The 15,812-nt window shown below is 54.2% G+C and overlaps 1 pseudogene; it reads right to left on the reverse strand.

Moving 5' to 3' along the window:
- On the reverse strand, positions 1–15,432 carry LOC147653341 (extracellular matrix organizing protein FRAS1-like; annotated as a pseudogene).
- Positions 15,433–15,812: the final 380 nt, after the last annotated feature.

Genomic DNA, 15,812 nt, shown 5'->3' on the forward strand with positions numbered 1-15,812 from the left:
TTACGGGACTAACATCCTCATCTTCATTTCTTGTATCAGAGGTGAAGTGTGAAGGCCCAGAGTCTACAATTCACCAAGTGTTCGGGAGGTCCTGGACAGAGGAGTCCATTTTGGGCTACCAAAAGCACTGGGTACTCCATACCTGGTAGAGAGCATCCACCTTGAGAGTAAATCCATCAACTCCGGGCATGCTGCTCACCGAGTGGAACTCGGACAGCTGGGAAGCAAAGTGGGCAGAGTCAAAAGGCACAGCGTGGAAATACTTACCCGTCACTTCTGTCTGGTTTCGGTGCTGGAAAGTCAGAGAAGTGTGGTGAGGGATGCTGTCTGCTTTCCCAAGGGAGGCTGGAAGCCAGAGCCCCACCAAACACCTGTGTCAGGGATCTAGTCCGAATGCCCCATCTCCACACGTACACGTGGGCACCGATTGAGGAACACACTCAAAGGGTGGGGGAAAACTGATCTGGTGTTCACAGCTGGCAGCAGCAGCAGCAGCAGCACAAAACATCCCCCACGGGCTCCCTTCCTCATCCCTTTGCAGCCACCGCCTGCCGGTTGCCAGAGCAAATCCCAAACGGGAAGAAGCAGGAGCAGAGCACTCACCAGGAGGAGGAATCGGTGCTTCAGGTACTTGTGGGGCTGGATGCAGCCGTACTGGGGCCCCTGGTTGTAGACGGTGCCCGTGGGGTCGAAGAGGGGCACGTGGCCAGCCCTGCCTGTGCACAGGTAGACCTTCTCCAGCTGCAGCTTGTAAGCGGCGTTGAGGTTTTGTTCGGGGGGCCAGAGCACGCGCCGGTACAGGATCTGCCCGGGGGGAGGTCGGGACAAAGAGGGGCAGGTGAAATTTCCCAAGCAGGAAAACGCTGCCAGAGCCAAGTGTCCGTGTTCAGAAGGGTTGGGGTTGTTTGGGAAGGGCTCGGTGTGTGGGAGTGACAAAACGCGGTGCCAGAGCACGCTGTTCTTTCACAGGGCTGTAAGATGTCAATTACTGCTGTAGAAGAGGCAAAGCTACACGTGGGTTCTGCCCTTTCCTCTCCAGGGAATGGAAGCTGTGAAAGCAGAAATGCTGGGCACAGGCAGAAGAGGAGAGGTAAATCCTACCCTTGGATAAAGCCCCCTTGTAATCCATTTCTGCCAGAGACCTTTCCGATTTGGTGGGGTCCATTAGAAAAACCTTCTCGTTGTTACAGAGCTGAAACTCCGTGTTCAGGGAGTAAACAACTGGAAGTGGGCGGTTTGTCTGCCGGAAGGCGATCGGGATCAAAAACCTGCAACTGGGACAAGGAAGGAAACAAAGGGGAGATGAGGTTTGGACGGGTGTGCACCCCAAAGGGGCCGAGCCTGCCCTCCTGCCCTCTTACCGCTCGGGAGCGTGAGCCGGGCAGGGCAGGGCAGGGGCTTGGCTCCAGGCTCTGCCCACGGCGGCGTGGGCTGCACCGTGCAGGGCATCAGGAAGATGGTGTATCCTCCAGAGTAATCCTTCCTGGGAACAGACAGAAGACCCTGCAGCCACCAAGCACAGCTCAAAGCCCTTCACCCAGGGCAGCACCTCTCCCTTGCCCCAGCAATGTCATCCAGCAGTCCCCGAGGGACAAGTGTGACTCTGGGATCAGTCTATCCACAGGCCGCACTGCTGGAAACATTCCTTTCCAAGAGGCTGAGCTGATTTTTCTCGCAGTACAACGGTGCTCCAGCTCTGACCAAGCTCCTGAGCATTCCGTGCTATTGCTGGCGTGGCTGCTGGAGGGGTGCCAGGGAGAACGTGGTGCTGTGGGGGAAGCTGCTGGAGGGGACTGCACCCCCAGCCCTCACCTGTTGTAGGAGCTGGTTGCTCTCCAGAGCTGGTAGGGAGAATCAAAAGTCTGAGCGCTCCACAGCAGCTGCAGGGCAAATTCGATGCCTCCCAGGTGCTCTGGAGTTACCAAAGAGGACCTGACACCTGGCAGGCTGTGGTGCTCCATGACAAACAGCCCTGGGGGAGGACAAGGAGGTGACGGGAGGCAGAGCGCGGAGAGGCCCCACCTCGCAGGGGCAGAGGGGCTCCCGGCGGGGACGGGGACTCGTTCCGCTGCCTGTGCCGTCAGAGCAGAGCTCTGTGTGACCCTGCTCTGTGTCCCTGCCAGGATCGCTGCCCTCACCTCTGAACTTGGCCTGCGTCTTGAACTCGATGACCGGCCGGCCGTCCTCGCGGATGTAGATGGGGATTATCTGCAGGCAGGCCGAGAGCGCGCTGTCCGTCTGGATCCCTGCAAGGACAGCAAGCGCCACTGGGAGCCCACACAGCACCCTCGCTCTCCTCTGCTGGGCTCTGCCAGCCCCAGAAGCGCTTGGGACACCTCCACAAGGCAGGGTTCAGCTGGGATCAGCCTCCAGTGAGCCAGCTGCACGCTCCCTCCGTCAGCCACCGGCTGCCTAAGCCCCCCGCAAGCACAGAGGAAGGCAATATTCCGAGTTCCCCGCTCCCTCAGGACTCTGGGGGCAGTGCAGGAGCTAAGGGGAAAACATGAAGGAACCACTTCTTCCATAGCCCTTGGAGCGCCTCAGGCTCACCTGTCCTCCAGAGAACGGTGTCGTAGAAGAAGGAGAACTCCATCTCGCTGCGGTGCTCCGGGGAAGCCCAGCCCCTCGGTGCCGTCACACAGATGTAGGACACGTAGAGAGGGACGTGGACTGTCAGGAAGGACTGAGCAGAGTCCCTTGCCTGGCAATAAAACCCCAGAAAGGGGGTTATGCGCCTTGCAGTGAAGTCAGAGGTGACTCTGGACGTTCTTTACGTGCAGGTACCTCAGACAAACCGGCGTTGTAATGCGGGGGCAGTGCTAAGGCTCCCTGGGACCATGGGACAAAGGAACTCTGGGCACAATTTCACCTCAAAACCCCCCTGATTTCCAAGGCTGTGAATTAAAAATGAGCAATTCTGCTTGCTCAGGCCTCCCAGAGCTCTCCATTTATTATCTGCAGAGTGCAGCTGTACTTTGCAGGCCCTGGAGAATTCGGGGAGATGTTCCAGCCTGGCTGGGGCCAGGCTCCACATGCTCCACTGGGCAGTTTCTCCGGCCAGGCGGCTCCTCTGGGTTTGTGCAAACAATTGGAGCTATAAAAGGAAACTTCATGAACTAGTTCCAGGCTGGCAGGAATTAAGAGAGATGATGCTGGTCCAAGCAATTTAATGGGAGAGCCTGGGGGAGATGGAGTGGGCTGCACGTGGATAACGCAGCCAGGAGAGGACAGTGAGACACCCCAAACAGGGAAAGCCACTCGTTTCTAGAGGAACATTTTTGGCTTCTGGTCTCTTAATTAGGGAATGAGCCAAAATATCCCATGTTGTGGAGCATGGCCTGAGCCGCCTCTGCTCATTTCTATTGGCCGAGAACACAGTCAAACTTATAAAAGGGAGCCCAGCTGAGAACGTTTTGTATTTCCAGTACGGCCCTACATTAAAAGAAACCAGTATTTTCCTGGCACTCTGAAGATTTAGAGAATAAAATAAATGGAAAATGAATGAAATGGAAAATAAATGAAATAAATGAAAAGCACCCAGGCCTCCCAGCTAGTCCCAAATCCAATGAGATTTTTAGGCCAGAATCTCCGCAGCCCCACCGGTGCCTCCCCGCCCGCGTACCCTGTGGTTGACGCTGGTGAAGGGCGTGTTGTCCGTGATGGTCTCGAAAGGCCAGCGGGCTTCCGTTCCCGTCCGTGGGGGCGGCCACTTCCCAGCTGAACTGTATGGAAGACTGGTTGATCCCGGCCTCGCCGCAGCGCTCCTTCATCGGGGCGTACTTGGGGACGTGAAGGTCACAGGGAGTGACACAGACGAGGGGGTAGCCTGGGGAGGGGGATTTCTTCGCACCCTCCTTGGTCACTTCTTCCACGCGGTCGTAGTGACCAGCCACGGTGACCACCTGTGGGAAACCAGAGGGCAGCACTCAGCTGGAGCCGAGGGAAAGGGTGGAAAAAGCCATCCACGCCTCCCACGTTGCCACGGCAGCCCCACTTTCTATTTCCCAAATCCCACTGCGGTTTCCACTCTGTGCTTGAAGGGCACCAACTCACATCCACTCACCACGGGAGGTGCTGGGAGAATCGGGCTCCCCGCTGCCTCCTGATCCAAAATAGTCACTGTGGCAGTGCTGCTGTCTCCTAGAACTGCTTCCACAGGATCATCTGGGCCCAGCACCAGAGAAAAGGACTCGTGCCACTCCCGGTCTTCGTTGGACATGATCTCCACCTTAAACATGATGTGGGCCACGCCTGAGGGAGCGAGTACAAGAAAAACAGAGAGAAGTGGATTCATCACCAGAGACTGCTCTGAAGTTCTCATCCGGACCCTGCTCCCAGCTGTGACCACGGAGACATTAGGATAAAATACGCATTATAAATTTTATTTCCACTCATTGCTGCTAATAATTTACCCAGAGGAGCCCACTATAAACATAAAACTCCAGCTATGACAACTGATCCAATCGATCCGGTGATAGATTTACTAGCAGATGCCATCTGAGGATTAATAGCGACTGTCTTGTAGTAGCTGCCTGAAGGAAAAATCTGGGATGCAAAGCACATTCCCATCCCTCGTCTTCCTCACACCAGTGTGCAGAGCCATTTGGTGAGGGCTTCTTGGTCCAGCAACGTGGTCTGAGGTGTTCACAGGCCTATGTTCCTTCAGGAGGACTTGACTCTGCCAAGTGCCAGCGCTTCCTCCTCTGCTCTGATCAGCCTTCCTTTAAACACATCAGCTAATTTTGAGTAACAACATTACAGCAAACTTCATGCTTTTCCAGTGGCTTTTCCCAAACCTCCTGGAAGTCCCTGGCGCGCACAAAACGTCCCTGGTCGCATCCCCACCTCAGACCCTCCCCGCCAGGCCCCTTCACCTGGGCTGAACTTGAGCATCCAACTCTTGGGGTAGTAATCCACGCCGGCCTGTGCCGAGCCGTCGCAGGCGCTGCAGCGCACCTTGGACGTTCTGTTCTGGTCACCTCTGCGGATCACCGGGATGTTCAGCACAGCCACTCCCTCCGGGCCCGGCGGCTCCCGGCACCTGGTACGCGGCCTCTTCGAACTCGATGCTGGGGGCTGCAGGCACAGCAGGGAGGGGAAAAGCTCCGGGTTTGCACCCCTGACTGGCTCAGCTCAGCTCCTTTCAGACTCGTCTACACGCCTTCGGAGCGAGGGGCTCCTCAAAGCAGGGGCCAAAAAGGCTTGGGTGTGACTTAGGGCAGAACTTAACGAGGGCATTGGGTTACAGAGGATGGCAAATGATTCTCCCATCCCTGGCATCCCTCTTCTCCCCCCACAGATCTCTCCAGGCTGTGATGCTGTGGAGGGAGAGGAACATCTCCCAGGGGAAGCACAGCAACTTCCAGCAATGGAAACAGGAGAGGTGGTGCGTCTGAGCTCTCTTAGCCAAGCCCTCCCTTCAGCCCAGCACAGGGCTGTGACCACGGCACCGAAGGCATTCACTGCAGCCCTGGGACTGTGCCGACTCCCTGGGAAGCAGCAGGACATCCTTGCAGAGCAGCCTCACTCACCATCTTCCTCATTGGTGACAGTTACGGTTGCCACGTCCATCTTCCCAACCCGAGCTCCGCTCCAATGGTTTCCAAGGGGGCTACTCAGATAGACCTGGAACTGCTCTTCTGGTTCGAAGGCAGAGTCATCACTGATGTGGACGCTGCAGTTCTTCACCTACAGCCAAGTGAAGAGGAGAAAGCAGCGCACACTGATACATCTGATAAAGCCCCGTAAAGGCCAGGCTGTGCCTCACTATCCAGGGTTGCTGTCCATCCTGGAAGAAACCCTTCTATTTTTAGGGCTGCTACTTCAGTGTGGACAAAGCACAGCCTGTTACAGGAGGAGACACATCAGCAAAGACATCTCTTTCCACAATCCCACAGCTCTCTGTAGAACAACCCTGAGTCCTCCTGATGCATCACATTTACATTTCATAACGTAACCAGTTTCAGCATGAAACGCACAGCCCCTTCAGAGTGGCTCACGCTGCTAGGACAAGAATCTGTGCCACCTGAAACCAGCCTGGACAACTCTGCCAGCTCCCTCTGACGACAGAGAGCCGAGGAGGAGACGTGAACCTCTCTCCCAGCACCGGTTCTTCGCTCCCCCACGAGGCAGGTCCAGCTCACCTTCTCCCCTTTGAAGAAGGTGACGCGAGACTCCTCTGCATCCCTCCTCTCCGCGAAGTCCTCCGTGACCTGCGCCGTCTGGCTCCGCGTGTAGCACCTGACGGAGGACTCGTAGCTCAGGTCCCCCGTGCGGAAGATGGGGATGTGCAGGGTCCCTTCCTTCTCCTTGGCCGTGTAGGTGTCCTCGGTGAACTGCATGCTGGGCACTGCAGAGGGGCAGAAACAGAGCCCAGCAGAGCTGAGGATCCTCAGGGAGCCAAGGGGCCAGAACAGAGCAGATAGAGCTGCCAGGGGTAACTTACCGTCTTGGAAAATGTCGTTAATGGCCACGACAGCCTGGAACGGCTTTGCCAGCTCGGCTCCGTAGGGGGAGCTGAGGTAAACAACAAATGTCTCCAGCCCTTCTATCACTGGGTACTGAGCATCGTCCAGGATTGTCAGGGGGCAGAACTGGGAGGAAAGTGGAATTCCTGCTGTTAGACGTATAAAGCTTTCATCCCTCTCAGCACTCACATCTGGCAGTCTAGTGTAAAGCCATTATGTCACTGGGTTTTCTGAATCCATTAATCAATGCAAAGAACGTTCTACGTGAATCCAGCTTATCATTTCAGAGAACAGGGCAGCCATCCTTATCATGGAAGAGGTGGCACGGCCAAATCTCTCCTGGCTGGAGTGCTGATGGGATGGGAGTCTGTGCTTAGCAGACTCATTAACAGTTCTCAAGTGGCCCAGCGAGGATATTCAAAACAAATGCTAGATATGCACAGAAACACAAGACAAGTGTCACCAGGCAAAGCAGACCCAGCAGGAATCCAAGTGGCTCCTCACCTCTTCTGTCTTGCCTGGCCTGAACTCTATTTTTCTGGAGCTGGGGACATAATCAACTCCCGGGCTGGCCGAGGGCGGGTCTGACGTCCGAGTGGCACACCACACCGACGTGGGCGTGGAGAGGTCGGGTCCCTGCCGGAGCACTGGGATCTCAATGTGTCCTGCAGCAGCACGTGCACATGAGAGAGAACAAACTGAGAGAGCACAAACTGAGAGAGCAGCCACGTTCCACAAACCCCTGCCTTGCCCTGCAGCACTGCTCCTGCCCCCAGGCTCCCCCTGGGCACACAGGGAACCAGAGCCCATCCGCACATCTCTGAAGTTCTGCTGTGCCCCGAATCGCTCCTTCTGGCACCTCCTGGTGGTGAAAGCTTCTACAGTGAGCATCCCAACACGACCACCTGCTCCTCACCTGCAGCCTCGCTGACAGTAAAGGTGGCATTCCCCAGGAACAGCGTGGAGGCGTCGTTGGGACCGGCGATGACCGCGTTGGCTGAAGCCCGGCTGCCGATGCGGGCGCTGTTCGAGGTGTCGGCCAGCACCACCTCAAACTCCTCTTCCTCTTCATATTCGCTGTCGTCGATCAGAGTGACATCACAGGTCACCAGGGTGACACCTGGCCCCAAAATGAGGCGGCTCTCATCCGACAGCCCCCGGGACTTGAAGTCGGAGCCGGATTCCAGCACGTGAAGGCTGCTGCCCTTGGCCGATTGGGGGACGGTGTAGCAGATGCAGACACGGTGCTGCTGGCATCCCCTAGGAAGCAACAGGGAAACTCCATAGATCTGTGGAAATACTTTTAATCTGTTTGCTGGAGATACTGGTCACTTAAAAAATAAAGCAGCATTCGGAAAAGAGGGCGAGGAATGAAAAAGAACACCGTCCCTGCTCCTGAACTTGCATGGCAGCTGGCTTAGACATGACTTCCAGGCATGCTCCTAAATCCACACTCAGAAAACCGGTGGCACTTGCCTATTAACATGCAGCCCAGTGACAGGGTCCACATAAAACACTGTCTAGGTCACAGAGAAGCAGCAAACAAATACAAGGGTTTGCTCCTGCTGGGAGCTGAAACAAATCCAAACCCAAGAAGCTTTAACAGCAGAGACAGGAACAAACACACTGCGTGTAGCTTGACGTTTCACAGTCGTGCCACATAACATCGGAGAAGACCCCAAAACCACAAGCAGGCACAGCCCAAGGGCTCGCTCTCTGTCACGAGGGTTCCCCCATGGCCCTCCCATGGGGCTCAGCATGTCCTGCCCAGCCCGACCCACCTTTCCTTTGCACGGGAGCCGAGAGCAAGCCGGCGCTCTCGCTGACGTGGAAGGCGTTCCCGTCAAACTGCAGCGTGGGCTCGTCCTCGGGGTCCGCGACGGTGACGGTGGCCCGGGTGACGTTCCCCAGCAGGGCGTAGGCCGGCATGCTGAGCTCTACGGAAAAGCTCTCCGTGCCCTCGAACACGTCGTCGTCGTTGATGGTGACGGTGGCAGGCCTTGGTGTCCTCCCGCTCCTCGAACTGCACCTGGAAGGCAGAAATCCGGCTGCTGTCCTTGGACCGGGCTCTGGAGCTTCCCGTCCTTCCCGTCTCACCCTGCTCTGAGGCGTTCCCTCTTCTGACAGCAAATAACTCGCGTGACTTTAGGAATAAAACACACCCTCCTCGGTGTTTTTAGCACTTTTTGTCTGTTCTTTCCTCCAGGCTCTGTGTGAGGCAGGTGTGGTCGGGCCCACCCACCTGCCCCGCATACTCCACGTAGTCCTGCTCCCCGGGCCGTGATGCGGCTCCAGCGGTGGCCGTTCCCTGCTCGGTGCGGCACAGGACAATGCTGTACCGGTTGAGGTTCCCCACCCGCCTCACGGCGACGCTGACGGAGCCGGCGCTCTCCCTGACCTCGTAGCTGGAAAAAGGGATCGAGCACACACAGGTAACGGGCTGGGGAGCAAACCCCGTGCGGGGCTGCGGGGGTGAGCGTGGCCTCCCTGGGAGATCCGAGGAACAATAACAACCGGGGACTTGGGCGCGGGGCAGCTGCTCCACGCTTTAGGCCCCTCTCCTCACTGACAGAATTGCCTTCCCATGCTGCAGGGAGCTCAGCTAAGAGCCCAGCCCCCAGCCAAGTGCCCCTCGTGCCACTTACCTGCCGTGAGTAAAGCTGAGAAGGGACCGCTGGACGTGGAAGACGTTGCCGCTGACCACGTTGAGTTTGCTGTCCTTCACTAGGAACTGAAAGCTGTCCGCGGTCTCCTGGACCATCTCCTCGTGCGCCACGTACCGAATGAGGCCCTGGTTCACATCCTCTGCCGGGAGGGAACGTCCAAGGAGTTGGGACAGAAATCCCAAGGCAGCTTTGGAGATGAGCAGTGTGGGTCTGCACGGCCACATGGAGCGAGGATCACAGGGAGCAGTTACCCCCTCACCTCCCCTTCCCTCAGCCCCGCAAGAGTGAACTCTCCCCACATTTTGCTGGCTCTGCACAGCTAGCCACACCACTGTGATGAACACCTCCTGCAAGATCTATAACCCCTCTTCACTGCCCCAAGTCACAGCTCCAGCTCTAACAAGCCTGGAGAACCTGGGACAAGCTGCAGGACACAGGTTGGTGTCTCCAAGAAATTACAGGATTTCTGCAACTGACAGCCAAGTTCAATGCTTACTGTCAACACACTTTGGAGATCTGCCCCTTGTCTTCTCCCCTCACACCTATTTTTCCCTTATTTTAACAAACTGAATCAAGTGATGGAAAAAAGCAGCAGGACACAGCCCAGCTCCATACCCTGTGTAAAGGTGGTCACAGCTGTGCCCGGCTTCAGCTTGTTCTCCACGTGGCCATTTCTGGGACCGGCTGTTATCTCATAGATCAGCTGTTCGTCATCTGTGTCAGGATCTGTCATCAGTAATTCCTTCTTAGTGATGAGATTGGTGGCCTGGATTAAAGCCAAAACCAAGGGAGTCAAACTGAAGCTCCAGCAGTGCAAGTCTGACTGTTCACACAAAAAGCCCGACCATCCCTCTGTTAAAACAGACAAAGGGAAAATCTAGGGATGTGAAAGCACAGAGCGGCCTTGAACTGAGATATCCCACAACGTGTTTGACAACACAACAAAGATTCAAATTTTGCCTCGCATCTGGTTTAATTAAGCCAGGTTTAGTTTAATTAAGAAGACAGATGTGGCTCAAAGAAAAGCAAATTCCAAAGCAGCTGCCCAGCCTTATTTAGCTGGGGCTAAAAGCTAGGACAAATCTTTGGGTTTAACTTAGAAAGTTCTGTTCCACGAGCTGTGCTGACGCTCAGGTGAGGCCCTGCTTGGCAATAAAACATCTGCAAACAGCCTCAGATTGAAGGACTCACTCAAGACAGTTCGCACAGCCTTGGAGAGCCTCCAGGAGAGCACTTTTCAAATGCCCTCAGGTGGATCTGATTCAGTTCTACCACATTTTGCTTTCTCTTCAAAAGCAGAATGTTTTTGACAGCAGGAGAAAGAGAGAAAATTGAGCTGCTCGAGGAGCAGGAGTGCTTTTCCTGAAGTGAGGAGTTTGAGCTGAGATAGCCATTTCTTAATGCAATTTCTTACTACAGCGTTTTCCACTCATTTTTTTCTGGGAAGAACCAAAGTGTTGCTTTGCAGTTAGTGCTGGCTCCTCAGAAACAAGCTGAGAGTTTTATGGGGTTTTGTTTGGATTTCAGCACAACAAAGGCATTTGTTTCACAGCAAGAAACTCCTGCACCGTATCCTTGGAAAGCCATCTATCTCTGCCGCACATCATCAAGACATCTCCACCGTCAGCAAAGCTAAAAATGTACCCTGGGGAGGGTATTCTCCATCCCAAAAATCAAAGTGCTGAAGGATGAGGATGCTCTCCTGCGAAGCCCCTTCTCCTGGAGCAGCCTGAGAAGCAGCCCAAGCTGAGGCCAGGCAGCTGTTACCTTGCCATCCGTGTACTCCAGTCACTGCAGGCCCAGGTTGGTGACCACCCTGGGTGTCCCGTCATCCACAGGGAGGATGTCCACCTGGAAGCGCTGCGGTGCTGCCGTCACCACCTGACACCAGTTCAGAGACACGGGGGTTACTGTGCGAGTCAGAGCCTCAGCCACCACGTCACCAGCTCGGCTCCCTTCGGCTCTGCTGGCACCAAGGGCAGAGTTTGCAGGGAGGGGAAGAAGCAAAGACGTGACCGAGAACGTTCAGTCAGCATCTCAGTCCCCCCTGCCCCGAGAGGAGGCACCTCCCTGTGAGCTCCCAAGGCCCCCTCCCATCCCTTCTCCTCCCTGACCTTCTTCCCTCCCTCCTGCACCACGAAGAGGGGGCTGGTGCCGTCGGAGACGGTGAGGGTGAAGCGGTCCCTGAGCGCGCTGCCGCCGCCGTGCCTGCAGCTGCCGCGCTTCTGGTAGATGTGATGTCATCCCTGGTGAAGGTGGTGGCCTGCAGAGGACGCTGCCCGCGGCCGCTGCGCTCCATCAGCCCGTGCCGGGGCGGCTGCACCGCCCCGAACGTCAGGGACTCCACCTGTGCCCGGACATGGAGGGGCAAAGCTGGGGACACGACCTCAGGACACTGCCCTTCCAGCTCAGGAGGCCCGGACAGGGATTCTGGCCAGGCAGCTCCCCTGCGTTGGTGTTCCCAACACAAGGGTTAGCACAGAACATTCCTGGTTCCCCCTGAGCCCCGCCCTGTCCTTGTCCCTCTCCCAAGGGATTTTGTTTTGTAGGTGTCTCCCTATAAAACAAGGCACATCCCACCGAATTCCTGCTTCAGCTGGTCTGAGACAGCTCCCACCCACCCCTGTGCCTGCTCCACGAACACAAGAGCAGCCCCCAGTCCTGCAGCCATTCCGGGCAGTGTGTCCCTTGCCACTTCTGCCAGGGCAAAAACCTTGGGGGCAGGATTTTGGCTCAGGCAGCCAGATCTCTCGCTGCAGGGGAAACAGCAGTGAGATAGAGCCAGTGTTCGACAGCTCAGCCTCTGGCCAGACCCAGGAAGAAGAGGAAGTGCCATTTCCATCCATGCTGAGCATAAATTCAGCATTAAGTCTTTAAACACAAGCCCAGATGTGCAGCACAAGAGGGGAGCAAGGAGGCTGGGGGTGGTCCTGCCTTACCTCTGTGTCAGCATCTGTCGCTTTGAGCTCAAACTCCGTGATGGTTTTTCTCACCCCTTCCTGAACTGTCATCCCAAAGATTTGCACGATGGGCAAGGAGTCATCCACGGGGTTTATGGTGATGTCAAATGTCTGGCTCACCTGGGACAGGAAGAAAAGCTTCCCTTGCCAAATTCAGCCTTCCAAGAGTGTGACTTCACCGCAAGAGCACAGCGATCCCCAGTTTGGGTCTCTTCATTTCAGCCTTGTCTGAGCTGCTAAGCCCAGATCACTTCTTTATCCCTCCCCACTCATTAATTCTCCCTCTTTCTGTGATATTTACGGACATCCACTTTCCCTCCCTCTCTCACTCAGTTTTGCCCCTCTCCCTCTATGTGCAGCTAGACTTCTTCTCTTTCAGAAAGCAGGAAAAAGGCATTTCTCCAGGGGCTGGCTGTCGTCACTACGCTGTCAGTGCACTGGATCAAAGCTGAGCTCCAGCAACAGTTGGCAAGCAGCTGAAAACCAGGCACCCAGCTCTTGGTGAGCCCACAGGGCAGGTGGCTCCCTGTTCCCTGCACAGGCCTTCCTCCCTCCCTGACCTGAGCGATGTGGGAAATCCCACAGCAGGAGAAGGAGGAACAGCCACATCTGCCCACTCAGGCAAAAGTCAGGCTGGGACTGACCTCGTTTGTCCCATCAGACACAGAAAAGGTGAAGGCATCCGTGTGCTTTTCCTCCTCACTGGTGTGGATGTACTGGATGCTGCCAGAGGCCAAGTCTGCCTGGCTGAAGGAACTAATTCTTGTCCCTGGAAAACGAACAACAGGGAGGAAATGTGCAGCAGAAAGAGCAAGGCAGGGAAAAACTACGGGAAGCAGGACATATTTAGGCATGAGGACTCGGTTTTGGCTGGTTCTGATCCAAGGCAGGCTGCCCCGTGAACCCTCAGCTGAGCCAGGGATTTAGCTGGCACAGAGCCTCCTAAAATTTCCTTCTCAAAAAGAAGTCCAGGCTTCTTTTCATCTCCTCCTGTTGGGAGTGGGCCTCCTGGGGCAGAGAAGCTGGGAGAAAAACTGTCCATGTAACACTTGGATTGTCGCTGCTGGGCAGGACTAAGCCAACCGTGGCATCGCTGGGGATGAACCGAAGGCCTCCTGGCCTCACAGCAGTTTTCCAAAATGCCTTCCAAGGATCTCTCCTCTCTGCCCTTCCTTATACCCCTGCATTTAGTACCCAGTCCCATTTTCAGCACTGATTTATAGTGACATCTTTACAGCCCATTAGGTGTGACACAGCCACAGAAAGGTACCTGACAAGCATTTTAAAAAACACTTGAGCATTTTTAAATCTCTTTGCTACGTTCAACAGTTTTTACTGCTGCTGTCAACCAACATCCTGACAAGAAGTTTGACACCAATATATCACACTAAATGGCTGCTGACAAGTGCTGGCCACACTACAGAAGACACCAGGATCTGATTTAAATAAATGAGCCACAATGGAACGATCAGCTAATATTTCCTCAGAGCTCATCAGCTGGAAAGGTTTGGGTTCTCTTTTGAACACTTCAGTATTCTCTCCTTAGGTTTAGGTCATTTGAATCATTACAGCTACTTCTCAGTCTGTGACTCGGTAGCCTTATTGGTCCCTCACAGACATGAAAAAGCAGAGAAATCAGAATCATCATCAGATTTTAAATAACAGGAGGAATAAAGCCCTTAATTCAAGTCTCCCAAGTACAAAATTCGCTGGTTAGTTTGCAATTTAGACAAAGATACTGCAAGTTTTTAATTTACTCTCACAGCAGGGAGTAGTTTGCTTATTATAACTCATTCACTATTCCTGCCCTTTCAACATGTTTTTGTGAGAAGATGAGGCAAACCACACACCCAAACTGAGCTGTACAGGGACCGTCTGCATCTTGAAAACACAGAGCAGATATTTCCGCTTTCATCTCACGTTAACGAGAAATATAAAGTTAAGAAGAAATACAACCTTAGATGAATATAATAAAATCAGAAGAGCGTATTTTATGACACCACAGATCAAGATTAATTCATCAGGGAGAGGCAGCACACTCGCACAGTCAGCAGGCACGAAAGGCAGCTCTGAAATTCAGATCACATCTGCAGAACTGACCAACCCCCTTCCCTGAACAACCAGAGTTCATTATCCAGCACAACCATCACACCCCAACATCGCTTCCTGTTAAACTCAGTAGACGGTTCCCTTCCTCTCTCCACAGCACAGCTTAGGGAAACAGGCTGGGCTTTAGGGATCAAGGGACATACTGGCCAAGAGGAGGACAGAAAGCACCAAGGAGGACAGTCTGTGCACCAAGATGAGCCGTTCCCAAGGACATTAAGGGATGGATTCTTTGCTGTTCACAGCAAAGGCCAAAGGTTTTCCTGGGAGAAAAGGAAAACCTACTGCAGAAGCAGCAGTAGGGCCAGAAACTGGCCCAGAGGCTGAATAAATCCTAAACTGGGATTATTGGGCTGCTCTGCCTCCACTCACCTTATTCCCTAACCCTCTGGGCTCATTTATTTTAGCTTTGATTTCTAACAGGAACTGGAATTGTGTGTCGCTGCCTCTGGGCATGTTTTTCCTGCAATGAATGTTTAGGGCTCAAAAGCCTCCAGCATTTTGCTGCTGTGAGAGCCCAACACCTCCCAGCTCACCTGGGGAAGCCACGTGCTCCAGATGCCCCAGCTGTGGCTGCCAGGTGACCTTCAACTGGAGCTGGGAGGCTTCGCTGTCCTGGTCAGTGGCCGAGAGCTGGAGGGTTCTGATTGTCTTTGCCGAGTTCTCATCCAACACCAGCCCCTCGTTAGTGATGATGGAGGGGGGAAATCTGTCCTCTGGAAGGGTTAAACACAAAGCTGAGTTAGGAGATGCTTCTTCCCGTGGGTGCTTGGGCAGGAAAACAAAACACACGCACAAATGTTTTGATAATTCCAAACCAGGAACTTTAGGCCTTGCCATTGATCGGGGTTGATAACATTATAATGTCTTATAGACGATCTCAACAAAATGTGAAAGATACTAAGGGGAATTTTTCTACCTTTTCACTGAGTTTGTCAGAAGCCAAAGAATGAACCCTTACATCTGCAAAATCTCCCCGTGCCCCTCACTTCAAAGGCCTTGGAATTGACGGCGCATCAAAACCGAGTCTCAAGAATTACATTTCGCCTTGCAGTACATGTGGGATGGAATCTGGGAGCAGCCCTGAGCGCTGCAGCAAAGAAAGCATAACTGCCTTTTACCTATGACATGGATGTAAAAAACCCGGTCCATCAGTTTGTTGCCATCTGCATCCATCACATCAAAGGTGAAGGGGAAGTTTCCACCAGGATCCCTTTCCTGTGGCTGGCATTTTCACCACATGCCCTGGAGAGAGGGACAGCAGAAAAGAGATGCTTCCTTACAGGCTGCAGCTTCTAATTCTTACTTTGGAAGCAGGCTGACCCCATCAGCTGAGGCACCTGGGGCTTGACAGAGCTCCAGAATTTGGGTTTCACAACTTTCTCTCTTTATTCTTTTTCTCCTGCTGAGAGAGCTGTTTTAACATCTGTTCAATGATACAGGGTTCTGCTCTAATCTTACTTCTTTCCCTCCCTCTCTCATAAAGAATCACAGAATCATGGAATATCCCAAACTGGAAGGGACCCATAGGGATCATCAGGTCCAGGATGTTAAGAGTGTGTTATCCCCTTCTTGCCTCCCTGCCCCACCTGCCCCAGCCCCCGTGATTTCGC

This window comes from Cyanistes caeruleus, chromosome 5 (genome assembly GCF_971803275.1).
Source record: "Cyanistes caeruleus chromosome 5, bCyaCae1.hap1.1, whole genome shotgun sequence".
NCBI lineage: Eukaryota > Metazoa > Chordata > Aves > Passeriformes > Paridae > Cyanistes > Cyanistes caeruleus.